Genomic DNA, 19,483 nt, shown 5'->3' on the forward strand with positions numbered 1-19,483 from the left:
CCAGAGTCTGGTGCTTTGCAATTTGATAGACAGGCCTCCATTGTGTTAGTTGAAGATTACAGATGTGAGAATGCTGTATGGCGAGGGGTTGACTTGTCTCAAGCTTTTGTATGCATGCAGTCTTTTGCATGTGTCAGCATTATATATAGTAATGGAATGGAACTAGCAGTTCTTCTTTATGCTCTGCTCAGGTGGTTGTTATCTGTTCTCATAGTCCGAGTTTGGATACTTCCTTGAAAATTAATTGGACTTCTACAATTTATATTAAGGTCTAATGTCCTCAAAGCTCTTACTGTTTCAATATAATGGGTGGCCTGAATGACCAGGACAGTTTTTCTGGGCATCACATACTGGACACTTGCTTTCTTAACTTTAATGGACTCCTTGCTCCCACGGATTCCTCATCTATATCTATCTTCCAGCAGCAGCTTGTCGACGCTGCCTGATACCTCTATGCACCCCGCGCTGGACATGTTGAGACCAATTTATATAGAGGTGTTGTGACCTCAGTTCCTTTTTTTCCACACGTTCTACTTGCTTTAGGAACACCGCTTTTACTTGGAACTTTTCTAATTCTTCACAATGCTGAATCTGGCGAGGTCTTCGGGATTCAAACCCTACGTGGATTGCGGCCGTCAATTGTCCGTTCCGGACATGCGCCGTAAAAGCCTTTACTACTTTGGTGAAAAAGGTGATAAGCAAACCTGGCGAAGATGCAGGGCACGAACTGTAGAACCAAGGAAGGCACCCTGTCCCTAAGGACAAAAAGAAGAAAAACCCATAAGCGGTTGATCGGTTCTTCGTGGCATCATTCTTAATATTTGAAGAAACAGAGCTACCGCTCCAAGCTTTTCTAAGAGCAAGAGGCCCCGCAGGCACCTTTTTCCACCCAGTCCTTAACCCCAGAGGAATGGGAGGCATTCGGGATGATGAAGCAAGACGTCTTGGCCCCTGCGGCTTAGACACCAGCGGTCACAACATCAGCTCTGTCTGCTTCAACCAGGCCGACTGACCAAACCACGCTTGGAAAAACTGCCAGGGATTACGCCATTAGATGCAACAAGTTTGCAACCAAGGGGCACATTGTACCGTCTCCGGTCCTCAGTCCCCTGTCTTGATCCCTGTACAGCGACGTCCGAGTCGTGAAAGAGTTCCTCCCACTCCACAGAATAGCATATATGTCTCAGTTAGAGAGTTAGAGGATATTTGTGAGGAAGGAGGATCTGGTCCCCTCTGGTCTGGAGCCCTTTCACCCCAGGGATGTGAGACTTCCTAGAGGAGTTTTACGAGTAACAGGGTGACTTGGTGAACCTGGAGGATGACTTGCAGGAGGCAAGTTGCCTGGACATCTCAACAGAATTGCACCTGATCCCTGCTGCCACTGCTGGACTGATAGCAAAGGTGGTTGACATTTTATGGCTGTCGGCTCCTCCACGTCCAAAGGCGCAGTACCATCTGACTGACATCCTGGATGAGAGTCCAAAAAAGAGACTTGGTTGCCTTTCATTCGCGGGCCAGTGATGGAACGGTGGGCCAAACTGGCTTCAGTTCTCACAGTGGACTGCGACCTAGCCAAGAAGCACAGGCCAGCTACTTCTGGCCCCCATTTTCTTTCTGTCCTTACATCCCCAGATAGTTTGCTGGTACAAACCACTACTTGGAATTTTACAACCAGCTCTTTTCCATCTTTGCCCAAGACCGGGAGAGAAATAGATTAGATCCATTGGGGTAGGACGATTTTCAGCTCCTTGAGCCTTTGTCTCTAATGTGTAAATGCCTCTTGAGCTTTGGCCAGTTTACTTTTGGCTTCTGGTCACTTCAGGCCAAGGTGTCAGAGCACAACCTCGAAGGGAGATGCAGGAAGGCTATAAGGCTTTATCAATGACTGCCTGGAAGACTCGCACCAGATTCTGCCTGGCATGCACACAGCAGACTGTGTCGTAATGTTGATGGCCACCAGCACAGTCCTGCAAAGGTTTTCTTGGCTAAGGACGTCAGGGTTTGCTACTGACATCCAAGAGAAACCTCTGGACCTGCCCTTCGATGGCATGAACTAGTTTGGCACTAAGGCAGAGTCCCAGAAATTCCAAGCTTCTAAGGCTACCACCAACTCTGGGTTAGCAGTGGAGCAACTGTGATCTGAGATCTTGGTGTGCAGGAAGGAGTTTTTTTGTAAATTTATGCCCAGAGCGGTCGAGGCAAAGCATAATCGGGCAGGCAACTGTGGCTTCATCCTGATGGGGTTAAGGGCTTGGGTGTGCCTAGAAGAGGCGCTTCCACCCCCACTTCAACCCCCGGCACGACGACTCTCTGAAGTGGATTTCTACCATCTGTCCCTTATGGGAGGCAGAATATCCCTGTCTGGCGAGGAATGGAGAATTACCACCTCTTACGCCTGGCCCTTACATGCCCTCTAGTAGGGATACTGCCTCCCTGTTGCCTCTCGCCCTCCAGAACACACCCCCATTGCCCTTGTGCCCGGTGTGCTTTATAAATAAATAAAATCCAAATACCAATCCTTGCCCCTGGAACCTCTCCTACTGGAGGAGTTCCGTCAGCCTCTGGCTAAAGGGGGCCATGGAGATGGTACCATGCTTGGATTGAGGCAGGAGTTGGTACTCCACACACTTTCCCAGTCATTGTGCTGGTTCTCACAATGATATTGATTGCTCCGGACTGTGCATGGAGAAAATGGTACCCGGAGGTGCTGGACATGGCCATCTGCCCTCACTGGCATCTATCGCAGAGAGCGGACACCCACTCGCAACTCACAGGGTTGGGTACTGCACCACAAACCTATGTAGTCTGAACCATCATTCCTGACTGCTGAAAGGCTGAGGCAGGAGTGGGATTTGTTGGACGTCGTTCTGGGCGTTCTCTGTGCTAGAAGACCTGCCACCAAATTCATTTGACTGAAGGTGGTTAAGGTTGTCTGCTTGGTGCTGGGAGCGGTATCCTTTTTAGTTGCTCCACTTCCTCGTGTTGGATTTTCATTTATCTTTGGCCCAGACGGGATTACAGATTGGTACATTAAAGGTTTAGCTTGCTGCCATTTCGGTTTTGCAGAGGACCCCAGAGCAGGGCTCCTTTTTCACGATCCCCAGTCATTTAGTTCCTGAGGGGTCTTTCCAATATGGTCCCCCACTTCGGTTTGTTCCGGCATGGGATTTAAATTTAGTGTTGTTTTTAATGTGTGCTTTGTTTGAGCCCCTTCCAGGACTGATCACACTTATGCTGATTTTCTTTGTTGACTTAACAAATGGGCTCCTGGTTTTGGAACCTACTTTGCCCAGGAGGGCTAATTAAGAAACAAAAATACAAGTAATTAGGTTGGGGTATTTTCTTGAGCACTCGCCTTTCCCCTGTCATCTTATGTGTCTACACAAAGAAATCAATCTTCCGTGACCAGTTCTGGAAAAATCTTGATTTTATAAAAGTTGCATGGATCAACATTCAATGTGGTGTGAAAGACTTGAACATCAGTCGGCATTCAGCCGGTCATACATAAAAACAAACAACAATAAAAAAATGTACACAGTTGGGAATACAATTGCTTGTGTGAAGAGAGAGGTTTTAATCCTTTGCTGTCAATACCTAGAAAGACAGTAATATATGGGAAAAACAAGTGAACATTTGTGACAAAGAACAATAAGTGATAAAACTGCTTCTTTCAGAGGTCAGCGCTAGTACACTGAGGTTTTTGGAAAAATGTGTCTACACCGGGGTGTTTCAGTCGTCTATGTGGGCTTGCTTTGCCTCATCTTTTGCACGGCCTTCTTCAGGATGGGGTGTTGTATGAACCTGATGTTCATGCTATGGGTGATTGTTGCCACAGGCTCTTTGATGGGGGTCTAATCTCATCTGTAGATGTCCCCTTAGGAGTCTCTAAATAAGAGGCTTCAGTCTTGCTGGTGTAAACGAAAAACATTCGTCTTGCCTGGCCCAGAGGAGGTATCCTGGCGGGTGGAGACGCTCGTTAGTAGTGAGCAAATCCAGACGAAAGGTGCTTCCAGGCCCCCGCGCTCAGTGACTCAGCACCCTGTGTGGACCTTTCGTATGGATTTGCACACTACTAACGAGATTGCATTTACATTTAATTTTATAAATCACAAATTTCAATCTACAGTTTTTCAGTGATTTTGGTCTTCATTCCATATGAGTCTTTGAATACATTCGTACTGTCTAGTGCATATTGGCACATGGAACATTAAGAAGATTAGTATTGTCTGTTCTGCTTCCGTCAGACATGCGGGCATTTTGCCCATCAGGCATTTATGGGTAATAAGGAGAATCCTAAAAGATACCCTAGCCCGAATCGGGAGCCATTGAAGACTTTTTCTTGCCTCTGATAAGTGATCTCTCCTCTGAAGGCATTTAACATCTCTCACCGCCCCATTTTGTATTACCTGGAGTAGTTGAAAGTCAGATTGGGGGATGCCCACCAACAGGCTGTAACAATAGTCCAATTTGGATCCTACTATGGCCCTAGCTAGAGTATTCAAATCTGAGTATTCATCCATCTGTGACCCCTTATTTCTTTCGTAAATAAGGGGTCACAGATGGCGGAAAGGTTTGATGAAATAAGAAGCAGAGGAAATGGAGCTGTTCACCTGGGCCTTCATGTTCAGATTTTTGTTCAGGTAAATAACCAGGGTCTTCACCTTGCTAATATCCTCAATACAATTGTCTATATTGAAATTGTTGTAAATGGAACTCAAGTTTTACTTCTGATCCTATGATAAAGAGTTTGGTTTTTTGAGCTATTAATGGCCAGGCCATTTGCCACCATCCAATTTTGTATCCTTATGTATACTTTATTGATCTAGATTTTATCCTCGTGATGTGACCCAGAGAAGGGGATGACCTATTGCGTATCATCCGCGTAGTTTGCAAATATGATCCCTTTGTGTTCAAGCATTTTAAAGAAGAGAATCCTGAAGACGTTATAAAAGCAAGGGGAAACCGCAAGCTCCCTGCAGAACCCTGGATAAGCGAGTGGCGGGATTTGCTTCTGCCAAGTCACTTGCGACTCTCACTTGCCTATCCCTCAAAGAATGAGATCCATTGTGTTGCTTCAATGGAGAAATTGGCATTAACCCTTAACCTGGTGGACAGGATGGACTGGACCACCAGGTCAAAGGCTGCCGAAAGGTCGAGGATCATAAGTAGGGCGATTTGACATTTACCCATGCCATGGAACAGATGAGATTTTAGGGCTACGAGAGCCGTCTCGGTTCCATGATTAATTCAAAAGCCTGATTGGTAGTTATGAAGAATTTGATTTTGCTCAAGAAATATGCAGATTTGGTTATAAGCAACTCTGTCCAAAAATGTTAACAGAAAGGTGGTAAGTAATAGGTCTGTAATTGGACGATGTTAATGGACAGAGGTTAGGTTTCTTCAAAAGTGGGGTAATCCAGGCATTCTTTGTTATCAGGAACACTGTTTGAGCAAAAGAGGCATTAACAAATTTGGTAAGTGCTGGAATCAAAATAGGGGCGCACACCTTGATCATGATAGAGGAGCAGGGGTCTCCTTTACAACTTGTACTTTTGAGTTGAGCGATAGTTTTAGCCAGTTCTTCTTCAGAGATGGCCATAAAATGGAAGGTAGGCTGCTCCTTATCCTTAATGGCAGGAGTGTAAATATTGTCTTCCAACTCTTGTTCACTCTGAGTTTTTTCTCTCCTCTGTTGACTCTCTAATTTTTTCAAATTTATTAAATACGGCCTGTTGAATTTCCGTGCACCAAGAATCGTTTTTGAGAATAAGACCCTATTGTTGGGCAATCACATACCCCTGTTGGGCCAGGTGTATGTGATTGTTCCTTTTAATATTTTAAAAAGTTCTTTACTGTCAGATTTGTTGTTAACTAATCTAGCGTTAAGTGACTCGTTTTTGGCTGTGAATATGGCTCGTTTATACTCAGCCGCAGTGATTTTATATGCTGCTAGGATGAGTGGTTCTCGAAGTTGACGCCAAGCATAAAAAAGCTTGATTTTCTTAGATTTAAGTTCCTTAAGATCGTTATTAAGCCAGGCATTTCTCTGCACTATCGATTGAGTTTTTATCTTGACTGGGGCGAATTTCTCTGTGGCTGAGCCAAGAGAGTTCACCAAGGTGGCTGAAATTTCTTCCGGGTTGTCTCTATTTCCAACTTTATTATTCAGGGCAAAGGCCCAAGCACTCAGTCTCTCTCTTCAGGTTTTTCTGACTTCTAATAGCCAGGGACATTTTAGGCTGAGTAGCTTTTTTTATTAAAATATGCAATCTGTGAATGAAAGCATGTACAAAAATGGTCCGATCATGGCCAAGGCTTCACTTCTATGTTGGTCAGATTCATGTTCAGGGACGAAACCCAGTCCAGGGTATGTCCTTTAATGCGAGTAGGGTCTCTAATACAATGGGAGAAACCCAGTGAGTCGAGTGTGCTCCATCACTTTAGCGATGGAGTCCGTATTGCAACGCAGCCAAAGACTGAGATCTCCAAGGAGAACTAATTTGTTATTGGGTTTCAAAAAAGATAATAGAAGACTATTCATTAGAGCTGGGAAGGTAGGATCTGAAGTGGGGGCTCTGTAAAGTAAGAGGATGTTAAGTGTGGTTTCAGCACTGATGGCTACTTTGACCAATAAAAGTTCAGTTCCTCGGATGGTATCAAACTTTCCCACGTTTAAAACTTGGAACTAATAATAAGAGCTACACCCCCCCCCCCCCGCCCCTCTATTCTGCACTCTATCCTGCCTAATCATGTGTTAGCCCTCCGGGATAGCTAGCGCCAGAGCGGGGGTCGGCCGCTTCATGACTCCAAGTCTCCGTCAAGGCGCAGACATCTAGATCATACTCTTCAATAAGGGCAGCCACTTCTGTGGCATGTTTGAGGAGTGACCTTGTGTTAAGTAACATGTATTTTAAAGTGCACTGGGGAAAAGATATATTTAAGGGGCCTTCACATGGCACTAAAATGGGCTTGGACTGCTCAGAGATATCATGTGTTGTGTGATTTTTATGAGGAAATGATATAGTGACTGGAGCTTTCAGGTGCTTGGCATAGCATTAGATTGTCCCTCGGTAGCAACTCAAGCGCCGTTCCACCCACGTGGACCTTAAAAGCAACTTCACGTGGGGGCGTGGAGATAAAGCGTCACATATAGCAATTGAGTTATCCGTATTGCAGTGCAGCCTGGACTCAATCTTTGAAAGGTCTGGGTGCACTTGGACCTGTAAGGAGAGCAATAGGGCAAGTCTCAGTTTGCGTATATTTCATTTTCACAAGGTCTAGGGTAGCCTGGTGCGTGTATCGTGCATCTAATTTGTCTCTGGCGGTCTGTATGGCATTCAAAATGTCCGTAATTCCCATTTTAAACACTTACTGCAATGTTGCGAGTGGGGTGGCCTGACTCCCGTAACAAACCGGAACAAACTGGCTCCTACGTGCCGGCGCTTACACGCCTGACGTGACAGTAAATACTTGCACGAACGACAATAAAGCAGGGATTTGTAGTTAGTGACGAGCGGCTTCTTTCAGAAGTATAAAGTTAGTAAAAACAAGGCGATTGCAAGCAGGAAATTAATGCGAGCACTGCCCTACCAAGTCTAATAATAAACTAGTTTTCAAATGTAGGTAAGATTTAGCACAAGTAAGATATTTAAAATTGATATAAGAACAAGTAAAATCAGAGCCTTCTCTCTGTTAATCCTTCCTATTTGGTTTTCTCCAAGGAAATGGCCACATTGAGAGTTTAGGCCCTCCTTACTTTCAAAGGGGCTCTCTGATTTCCATCTTTCTCAAAAGATTCATCTTCCAGTCTTCTTTCCTCCATTTCATCCTTCCGAGGGAGATGAACGTTTCCATCTGCTGGATCAGGTGCGGGCCCTCAAGTTCTACATCTCTCGGACAAGGGAGAACGGGACTGATGGCCAACTTTCTATTGGTTCCATGTGTGCCGGACCTGGCTGGGCTGTTACTAACCAGACCCTGTCTCAACGGATCATTCTCTACATCTCGGAATGCTATAATCTGGCCAGTAAGGAGGTCCCTGAGGGTCTCGGGGCTCACTCCACCATAGGGTTGCCCGCCACCTCGGCCCTCTAACGTGGATTACCAACCGGCTACGTTGGCTTCCTTGCAAACGTATGCCAAGCTTTGTTTGGATTCTGTCTGGTCAGGAAGCTCGTTTTCGCAGAGCTCTCCGGAGTTTCCTGGTTTCAGTGGTCTCCTTGCTTCACTTCCTCCTTCAGGAAATTGTACTGCTTTGGTGTTCTGCCATAGATGAAGAATCCGTGGGATGAAGGAGTACTTTTCCGCTGCCAGGGAACGCAGCACAGCTCCGTCCAACACCTACGCGGCGGACAGGACATTGGAACCAGTATATATAGAGGTGCGTGCCCCGTGAACTAATTACTTAACTTTCGGTAATGTTCTTTCTTACGGATGTTCCTTCAGATTCCTGATCGCCCTCACTAACTGCCCCTCTTGGGGTAGCTGGTGCACCTTCATTCTGGGGTACCTCAGCATCAGCGTGCTAGGGAAAAAGGTGGAACTGAGGTGACTGGCCACGCACTTCTATATACACTGGTTCCAACGTCCTGTCCGGCGTGTAGAGGCGTAGGGCGAAGCCGTGCAGGGTTTCCTGGCAGCAGAAAAGGTTCCGAAGGGCAGCTGGCGCTGGGAGATGGATACTGTAGATTAGGAATACGTGGGAGGTACGATCATCAGAAAGAACATACCAAAAGGTAATTAGTTAATTAACCCTGACCCCCACGGATAGCCACATCATGTTGAGGTGGCAGAGGATCTGTGTAAGATTTACAGCCTGCAGAGGAGAATGGGGGGAATTAAAGGTGGGATTGGTGCAGATTCTACTGAGGTTAAGACTGCCAGCGATGGCAATAGAGGTGAAGTGCTGAAGTTTAATTTCACATCAGAGAAGCCACAGATTGCGAGCCAAGGCAGAAGGACCTGGGCAAAGAAAAGCAGGGATGTGGCATTGGAAGCCAGGAGACAGATGCATTTTGTTTTAAAGGCGTTGACCATTATGCACCATCCAGTGTAGCATAGCAGCGAGCCAATTGAGAATGCAACAATACAGATATAAAATCTGTTACTTGGAGGTACGCGTACTCCTACCTTCTATGTTCCGCACATAGTGCTTGTATTCATAGCTGTCAATTTTGGTGAAGACCTCTGGGAAGGTATCTCGGGGATGACCGCTACGCCTAATGGGAGTCAAAGCTCCACTTGTGACATCTACCATTTGCTGATTTCTCCTAATAGTTGCTTTTCAAAAGTCAAGCCTCTTTATTCACCGATGGGGGTGTTTGATTTTTGAGGAATATGGCCTATTGTTAAATATGAATAGTAATTATAGTTCAGGGCTTGAAATTAAGATTGGATAAACAGGAGCTACAAGTAGCGCCTGGGTATCCAGCAGTAACCGTTCACCAGGAGCTACCACTGGGGAACGAGGAGCTAGTACATAGCGTTACGCAAATCTAACTTTCACAAAAAATTCAAACATAATTGTATCCATTATTTATGACCCCATATGCTTGAAATGTCATATAGATGTGTCCTAATGTTTTATAGACTGTCCCCAATGAGTTAAATTCACATGGCTGTTTGGTATCAGTTGGCCTGGGGAGCCAAAAGTAGCTCCTGGTAACTTTTGTTTAAAAAGAAAAATCTATTTTTAAAAAAAAACATTTTATTGAAATTTCGATCAACGTGAAATCCATCACATAATGTAAAACAATAATAAAGCAGTAACAACCGGCAAGTGTCAATGCATCGTAACTTCCTTTTAACTAAGTAACAGTATACCTGTTGCTCATAAAACCATTCACACGCAAGTACACAGGTTAGGGGGAATTAGCGTAAGTCTGGAATTTAGGAAAAGAGAAAAGAACAGAAGGAAGCAAGAGAATGAAAAATATGAAAAGATTCTCTATACACTTTAAGTACACTCTGTCTAGGTCATATACATCAGTGGCATTGTCACGGATTCAGAGGATATTTCTCAACTCTTGGCTGTAAAAACATGTGTTCCTTTTCGGCTACATATTCCAAGAATGGCCCCCAAACACGGGAGAACCTGGGGCCTTACCGAGGGGAAGGGATTTGATCGCGCTTTCAACTTCCTGCGCAGTTATTGGTTGCTATAAGGGGCCGCATAGGGTTTGTGCGACTTGCGGGAGTTGTTCGTTTGCTATGAATTTTTTAGTGGCTTGTAGGTCCCCGGCATGCAGGGCTGCCTGTTCCCTAAAGAAATTCTCAATGTGCAGTTTGCCGTCCTCCAAGGAGACACATCTGCCTGTACTATCTCGCAAGGTATCTATCCTATTTAGTTTTGCTTGTTTTTTCAGTTTAGCTGCCAATAATGTATTAACTTTATTCCCTTTCGTATAAAAATATTGCTTAGTAAGCAACATATGATACGCAGCCCTCGCCGTATGGTGTGCCTCCAACGCTTTCTTAGCTATTTGTAAATCTCTCGGGGAGCGCCGCAAACCCTTATGTGTATTGCTTCGAGCCTGCGGGTTTCTCCCTCCAGTTGAGCCTATAGCACCCTTCTGGCTGTTCAATCAGGTGCCCCCAATTACTGTCTTGCCAGCATCCCACACTGTCGCAGCCCACATTGCAAGTATCGTTCTCCCTAAAGTAGAAATGTATGGTTTCCGCTATGTGAGTTCGGATCGGGAGATGGTCTTATAAGAGATCATTTAGTCGCCAGGACGGCTTCTGGGGTGGGGTTGCTTGGAAAGGGGAAAAGTGTTAATCTCACTGGGGCATGATCGGAGAAAGCTTCTGGGAGTATTTCGGTATCTGTCGCCAGGGGGATTAGCGTATCAGAAAGAAGGAACATGTCTAATCTAGAGAACCCCTTGTGAACTACTGAAATATAAGTATATTCCTGTTCTTCCTGATGGTGGAACCGCCATACCTCAATAAGTGAGTGCTCCTGCAGTAATGTGGTAAGGGCTAGGACATTTTTCTTGTCATTGGCCGTTGGGGGTAGTGCCTTATCAACTAAGTGGTTGATCGGTGTTATAATCACCGCCTAAAATTATTTCGCCTTCTGCATGTTCCATCATGGATTTAGATAGCATTGCAAAAAACAAGTCCTGCTTAGCATTTGGAGCATATAGTGAGACCAGGATCACTTTGTGTCCCCATAGCATTGACACTACCAAGATAAACCTTCTCTCCCCATCCTGCACCACCTTCAATGCTTTTAAGGCAATGTCCTTGCACACTAGAATGGCGACCCCACGTTTCTTGAAACCACTAGAGGCAAAACATTTTGTGGGCTAGAGCTTATTATTGAGGCAAAACTAGTCAGCGGGTTGAAGGTGGGTTTCCTGGAGGAACAAGAGCAGCATCTAGGGCTGGTAATCTATGAAACAAAGCGTTGCGTTTTAGGGGAGAGTTGAAGCCTTGGACATTGAGGGTAATGCATTTAACGTCTGGGGTCGCCATTCTGAGATCGCTCAAGCTTTTGTGATATGCTGAGTGACATTATTCCTCCCCGATGAGGGGAACCCCCAAGTCGCCGTTTTCCCCCGGCCTCCCCAAGTTTACACCGTACATGTTTGTAGCAATATAACGTGGTCTGAGTGGGAGACGGGGGGCCAGATGAGGATTCCCCCCCTGGTGCCAAGAGTTGCTCTGTGACTTACAAGTGGCAGTGGGTGTATGGGGCCATAAAAAAGGCCCAGTGGTAGTGTCTCAAAAAAATAACGTAAAGAAACAGTAAAAAAAAAGACATGTAAATCAATACAAGTGAGGCTCGCAGCAGCCTCGAGTTCCTAACCAAAATTAACAAACCGTCAACAGTAACGTGCGCCATTCGCCTAGGGCGCCCAAATCTTCTATCCTACAAAATCTTTGATCCCCATGAGTTCCAGTTGGTGTCTGGCGTTCGGAAAAGCGTGCTTCATCGATGGCTGCACTCTGCCTCTGGTTCATGAGTGGGCACTGCCATGGCTCTCCAGCGAGTCAATGATAGACCGTGCAGCGTCGAGGCTAAGGGATGAAACGAGGCGATAGCAGGACGTCAGGCCGACAATGCCTCCCCATTTCCTGATTCTGCATGTAAAGGCGACCAAGGGCTAGCGGCTCTCCTTATAGTACTCCAGTCATAGAGTATCACCGCTTTACCAGCTCTGAAGTAACCATATGGGGCTCCCCTGCTTCGGCTTTATTAATTACTACCCGTCAGCGTGGCGTCCCCGGGGTTCAGTTGTTCTGTGGTTATCATCTCCCGGCGAGGGGGCAGGGATTTTCCTCCCGGCAAGGGGGTGGGAGGGCTCCGGCATTTTCTGTATATCCATGTCATCCGTGGTTTCCGTTTCCTGGTGTGGGGCCGTCCCAGTCGCCACCACCCTCTGGGCTTTCTCCACTTATCTTTTGGCGTGGGGCTTGGGTCTGGATTTGCCCACACCTGGGAGCAAGGCTCCGAGGTAGCCTCGCTGTTTGCTCCAGCCATTAAATCCTTTGCATCGTCATCTGAATAGATTTTGTAGTGCTGATTGTCGAGGTCTAAAATCAGTTAGCATGGGAATCCCCAACGATAGCGAATCATTTTGGCTTGCAGCCAGGCCGTCACCCTCTGTAGACATCTGCGGCTTGCAAGGGTGTATGGGGAGAGATCCTGGAATAGTTGTAATGTTGATCCACAGAATTGTAGTGAGTCAGTCTTCCTGGCCGCCGCTATGATATCTTCTTTCTGGCGGAAGAACTGCACCTGGATAAGGACATCTGGGAGCAGGTTCCTCTGCTGGACCGAGGAGTATACACAATGGGTCTTATCCAGAATCAGTGCCTCTGAGGGCGGGAGGCCCAGTAGGGTCTTAAACAGAGCGCTTACATAGTTGGGTAGCTCTTGATCCGAGATTTGCTGAGGGGTACCACAGAGACGCTTATTATTTCTCCTTGAACTATTTTCAAGGTCAGCCTGTTCTGCCCAGATGTGTTCTAGATGTTCCTCAATGACCCTCACTCTTTCTGTGAGTACCCCACTATCGTGCGTCTGTTCACATGTTCTATTTTCCAGCTCATTGACCCTAGCTTCAAGGCCTCCAAAAAGGGCAGTTAGGTCGGTGAGTGATCCGGCCAGAGCGTCCTTAGAGGTTTTGATCTCTGATTTAATTTCTTGGGTAATGTCCTGCTTGAGGGCCTTCAGCATCTCCTCAGTCGCTTCTGGAGAACACCATGTCTGGGAACTGTAACACCGCCGGGGCTGGATGGATGTCTGCTGCCATGATTTGCGTCCGCGGGGCAGTTGTCGGCTGTGGTGTTAAGAAGGCCTTGATACCTTGCGATTTCTGCTTCCTCGCAGCTTTAGGCCTTGCCGACAGCTCAGATGCTGGTGTTTTTACATGCCCGTGGCATGCCTTCGTGTTTGGGGGCCTCCCAGGAGCAACCATTGAACAGTTGTAGCGGGTTGGACTGGCCTGATAAGGGATCTTCCCGTAATCCCGACCGCAGCAGAGGACTGGGCTTGTATTTGCGTGGTCTGTGGCTCTCTATGTATTGCTCGCACTTGGCCCATTTATATTGTTGCTCCCTGATATACCAAACGTCTCAAGACGATGAAGAGCTTCCCTTACTTGGGATCTTGCGCTTGCAGCAGGTTCAGCTCACCCATAGGGGCCTATGCATGGGCAAACCTTCACAGGGGGGACCCAGAAATGCTGAAGGTTGAACGGTGATGGCGCCGGAGTTGTGGGAATCTCGCACAATTTGTCTAGTCTCCGGACAGGGGGTCCCCTCCCGACCTAAGCTGCCCAGAAGGGTGGTGCCATTATATCTGTGTCTTGCGGTCCCCTTTTGTTAGTGCCCTCTAGCACCCTGTTCCGGCCACTGATGGCGGATACTCAAACTCTCCGGGGTTGGGGAGAAAACCTCACCCCTTCCTGGGCTTAGCCAGGCAGACCCGCCTCAATTTGCTTCAAACTATATATTCGCCTGCAATTAGGTGTCCCATAGGTTCTATAGCGTAGATGGCCCTTCCCCTTATCTGTTAAGCTTTGGAAGTCCAGGAGGCGAGTGGCGAGGGCACAGAGGCGCGACGTCCCCTTCACTGACTTGGGATCCCGCTTCGGGCCCAGCGCCAGCTGGGCAATTAGTGGGGAGTATAGAGGGTCGACCCGCGTGCTTAAATAAGCTGCCACTGTTAGTGTGTTCGCCTCCGCCTGCCAGTCACAGGCCGTTGCTCCCGCTCCTCCCCCTCGCGGGAGCTGGGGCCGGGCGTTCCGCACAGCACGGTCCTCCTGCCGAATCTGTTATGCAGTCCCGCTCCGTACCGCCGCCGCTCCACCCCTCCTATTTTGGCTGCAGGGGAACAGAGGGGCTGCAGTAATTAATGCACAGTCACAGGGTGTTCTGCTCCACCAGGCTCACGGCTTACCCTGTGCAGGGGATCAATATCTCCTCTCCACCCCGGGGGGCGTGAGCTGCAGCTGCAATGTCCTCTCTGCTGTCCAAGGTCTTGCAGGTATCTCAATGCCAACTGGGAAACAACGTGGAGCACTGAAGGATTCGGTGCCTCCAGTGCGCTCACTCCCCCATCCACTCGTCCTAGCTCGCTACCACCGCCACTCCTTTCAGCAGGCGCCGGGGTCGGGCAGACCGCACAGAGCTATCAAGAGGTTGCGGTAGGGGCACGCTGGGTTCTTGGCCTCCTGGGCAGTCTGCCTCATGCCCCGGCTCCTCCTTTCCGCCTTCAGGCGCAGCCAAGGCCAGGCCTCCGAGCCCCTGCCGGCATCGAATCACTGCCGCTCACCAGTCTCTCCGCCGCACAATCCCCTGCTGACTTCGGGGTAACAGAGCACCTACGTTTGTTATGTGCGGCTCAGTGTATCCTGCCTCGACAGGATCCCGACTTGCCTCCTGTAGAGGATCACCATGTCGCCTTCGTTGGGTGCCGCCATTTTGTTCCGAGAGACGGCGGGACAATCGCTGGGGATTTCCATCGTTCCGCGGCTAATGCTGTTGCTGTTTTCAGCCCTCGAGCCGCTGCATGTCTTGGGCAGCCAAAAGTGTTAAAACAGTGAAAAGATCTCGTCTTAAGATGCCGGCATGTTGCAATTTGGGCGCCCTGTAGCAGAGCTCGTGGCAAACGCAACCTCATGGCGTGCTGCCTAGCCACGCCCCCTCCTGGTAACGTTTTTAAAGCTAACTGCTAGCCTAAAAGCAGGAGCTAAATAGCTCCCGGCTCCCTTAGATTTCGAACCCTGTAGTTGCTATGATAATAGCTCCTAAATGGCTCTTGTCATTTGTACACTATGGAGGAGCTGTGGTAACTTTATGCACTATAGGGAAGTCCTTACTAAATAGAATAAAATATTGTCCATCTTAATGACACACAAGTGATGAGTAGTTTACCAAAGAGTCATTCCCAACTTCATTAAATGTCTTTTCTCTCATTGCTGGATGGGAATTGGTTGGTATCTTTCCAAATCATGGCCCAATGCACCATACATTGTGAGCCCCCTACATAGACAGCGTTTGCTAGATTGTGTTTGTTGAAACAATCTCCAAGGTCGTCAATTCTGGAGGATTTTAATCTGTTTGTCTCAGTCTGGCCTATAGACATGGTATTTATTTCCTTAAGTTTTCTTGGTTGTTGCACCATCTAATGCACCACATGTGTATTGCAAATATTCAACGTGCATTTGGTCAGACAACTTTCTCATATGTCATGTTAACCTTGGCAAGAAAGTGTGATACCTTGAAACGAGAGGGCCCTTTATACAGATGATCACATCACTAACAAGACAGTTATTATTGATGCACTAAATATTGGCACTCTTAAATTTCATAGGGCCTATGACCAGTATGCCTTTTGGCATAGAGCATTGCTGTTAGTAGAATTGGAACACAAACACACGCTACTCCATGGTTCAATTGGATAGAAAATGAAGCAAGCTAACGTATTGTAATACAATCATAAAAAAGATGTAGGACTGTACTTGTTTTTAATCTGATAGGAGTCATTGTTAACTAAAATGTTGTTTTGAGCATACTCTAAGGTAACAGCCAACCAGTCTACCTCTTTTCGCTTAACTCTTCAGCTCATTCCCCAATCATTGTTTTCCTTTGAGAAAATGTACTTGAGGCAGAATTTTGCTTTTGACGGTTCTGCTGTCTCATCTTATTGTGACCCCAACACTTTTTTTTCCTTTAATTTCTCTTTGGTTTCCAGGATCTTTTTGTGGTCAGACTTCTACCGAAGTGCCCCTGCAACTTCAACCCGTTTTTTAGTATATTGTCCCATGGTAGTGGTTCTTGCTCGACAATGACTTCATCCTTGTGATGCTGGAAATGCATTGGAGGGAGAGGGCCTCCTTGTCCTGTACTCCCTTGTGTGTGTTCTGTAATGTTTTCTGCACAGGAGTCCAGTTGGGACCCCTGGCAGTGCAGCTCTTTTTGGTTGTGGTGAACAGAGACCCTTGGGATACCCCTATGGCACCCATGGGTGGGGGTACAACCCTATACCCCTAGTGTATGTTTTTGGGCACCTGTGTGTTGCCCACAGAGCAGGGTATGGGCTGGTGGCACCTCCATGCTGAATGCGACAGGTGTTCGGCGTATCCTCCATTTTGGGATAACCAGGCCCTTTCATAGGAATCAGTGGATTCCTGATATAAGGCAAGATGGCCCCTGGGGCCTCTTCGTTTCTGTTGCTGGTTACCTTGTTTACCAAAGTCCTGGGAAGCCCTGACTCACTCCCTTCCCCTGACTGGCTGTTGGGTGAAAGAACCATATAGTATTGTGGGGTAGTCCTGGACAGACTGGCTGGAGCCTTCCCAGTGACTGTATGTTTTTGGGTACATACTTTGGGTGGGACCTGTTTGTGACCAATATGCATTTTATGTTATAATAATAATCTATTATTATTATTAAAGTTGAAACTTGAAGCCTTAAAGCCCAGCTGGAAGAAGAATTGCTGCTGCATTTCATTCATCGAAATCAAGCAGCTGTTGAGTCTGTCGAGAACTGATCTGCGAGAGGACCTGGCTAGGAGACCTCTCCCCGAGCTACGAGGCACAATCGTGCAAAGCCTGTTGCTTTTCATCGAGGTACACTGGAAGCCAGTGTAGAAAGGCTGTCGACTGGAGAAGAGGTCTGCCGAGAATCCTGAAGAAAAGCGCAGGGACATCAATATCATCGAAGTCCATTGCCGTCGACCGGGGTTGGGAAGACTTTCTTGACCGCTGGAAGCCAGTCGAGTCATGTCGCCCAGCAGCGGGGGCACCTTGACGCTGTGCTGCTCGATGACCAGAGCCGCGAAGCTCCACCTTTGCCTAAGAAAATTTAACGACTGAACGTTGAGGTCGCCGGCTACCGAGGAAAGTCCTCCAGTGGGTTTCCTGCCACCCAAACCAGACCAAGACGTCACAAGGACACTGACTGAGTGAAGATCTGGGGTATAGCCCGTGGTAGAGTCTCGATTGCCAAAGCTATCCCGAAGTACGTTCTTCGGCTGCAGCACAGACAGGCCGCAGCACCGCAGAAGCAACTCCCGACACCATCCATGACCAAGTCTTATTTGCGGTACCGAACACTTTGCATCGAGAAGGACTGCATACCTCATCTTCCCAGGACTTCCACAAACGATCATTGAAGAGCACCACGTAGGTCGAAGCTGCTGTCTCGATGCCAGTGTTCCGCTTTTCTTAGAGGACCTCGACACCTTGTGGGTCCTGCTTTAAAGGGAGTCCACTCTCGAGGGATCCGTCGGCAAACCGTTGAAGAAACTCTTGTATCTCAGGTACTTTGTGGTGGTTGAACATTTTGGCTAGGAAGCAAGACTTCTTTAACATTAATGGACCTGGCTTCTTAAGACTTGTATTACTGGTTGCCAGGTGGGGCGATCCACACTCCGAATTGTCTCTATAGCTAAAGCTAGCATTCTGCCATTATTTTAATTAACCTGCCTTCCTTCCTTATGATCTATGTTTATGCACCTTGCTGCATGATTCGTATGCTACATAACTGTCAGCAGTTTATGCGTTTTAAAGGAATCTATAGCTAAGTGTGGTACCATATAGAAATTGCATATATTTGTCATATTAGAATGATCACAGTACAAAGTGTTATTGAATTGTGTATAAAATCTCAACCTTATTTTTATATAAAAAACTGTTAGCACATAACATAGTGTGAGGACATTCCTTTGTGGGGACATGGGGACTCCCTGTACTTGGGAACCAGCCTGCATCACCTCCTGAGAGCTTAAGCCTTGGTGGCTCGTCCGTAGCTACCAAATGAACCTTGGCTGGGGTGCACCGTGCCTCTACTCCGCCATATAGAGGGCAGAAGTACATACCCCCCCTCCAGTCTTTACAATCCCCTTGCATTGGTTTTAGGGAGTAGTCTAGTGACAGATTTTTTCTTTGTTACCTGGAGTTTTAGGCCCAAAGACTAGGATTTTAGTTGGCACTGTTGATTTTATGTGCATTTTTAAAGTCCTTCATTACATATCAATGCTGGATGGCTGGCTTGCTGTGCTACTGTCTACAATGTCGGAATGCAACAGTTCCCGCAACCTTTCCTCCCCCTCGTCACCTGGTGACGTGGGTAGCTCCAACTTTCTTCTCTGAGGCTTTTGGGAGAGAGGCTTTTTCCTTTCGTGCAGATATGGTCTGCCTCGGAAAGAAGCCACCGTGACCCAGAATCTGGGACTCACCGTGACCCCCCTCCGTGACAGCCAACAGGGGAAAAAGCCGTAGCAGAAAAAAACCCTGGTAGGAATGCAGAAAGTCGCTGAAGACACTCCAGCCACATACGAAAGTCCAAGGAGGAGATGCAGGCTGAATCGGGTCCGGAAGAGAAGCGCCACAGAATACCAACAGCTTGAGGGCGGCTGAGCAGGCAAAGGTAAGTAATCCAATTGAGGGAAAAAAATAGACGGAAAATGAAGTTAGAATGGCAAAAATTAAATAACGAAAGAAAAAAAAGGGGAGGGCTCAGGAAGAGAAAAGGAGAGTGAAAATAAAGCCCTCAAGTAAAAATAACAAAGGACAAAGCAGGGGAGAAATCACAAATGAGGAAGCCAAAGGGGGGCAAGGGAGGAGAACAAACAGGCAAAGTAAGCAGAAAGCCTAGGGGAACGCTGAGGAGCGCACGCAACGAAGAGAAATCACTAAATGTTGCAACGCGCCGAGCCGCTCTGCCGCTGTGAGTAAATAGGAAGCGGCGGCGGCCATCTTGAAAGAACACTAGACCGCACGTAAAGAAAAACGTGGCGGAACGGTCTAATGGCGGCCCAACTTCCATCCCTCAACGGCCTCTGGCCGTGACATTACACTCCTGCTTCTGGAAATGCCTTTTTAGTTTTTACATTTGAGGCTGCTTGTGTACCTTTGTCTTTTCTGTGACTGTAATGAGTGTATGTGGGTAGTACTATGTATCTAACCTAATCTTGCCTTTTGGGTGCCATGTTGGTTTGGTTATTTACATTTAAGTCCTTTTTTTC

At 47.2% G+C, this 19,483-nt stretch overlaps 1 protein-coding gene across 3 annotated transcripts in view; it reads left to right on the forward strand.

The window, feature by feature from the left end:
* Positions 1-19,483, forward strand: part of LOC138516894 (PC-esterase domain-containing protein 1A-like) — a 582,917-nt gene that overhangs the window by 495,443 nt on the left and 67,991 nt on the right. The window lies entirely within an intron of this gene.

This window comes from Ambystoma mexicanum, chromosome 6q (assembly GCF_040938575.1).
Source record: "Ambystoma mexicanum isolate Mex_15411 chromosome 6q, UKY_AmexF1_1, whole genome shotgun sequence".
Lineage (NCBI taxonomy): Eukaryota > Metazoa > Chordata > Amphibia > Caudata > Ambystomatidae > Ambystoma > Ambystoma mexicanum.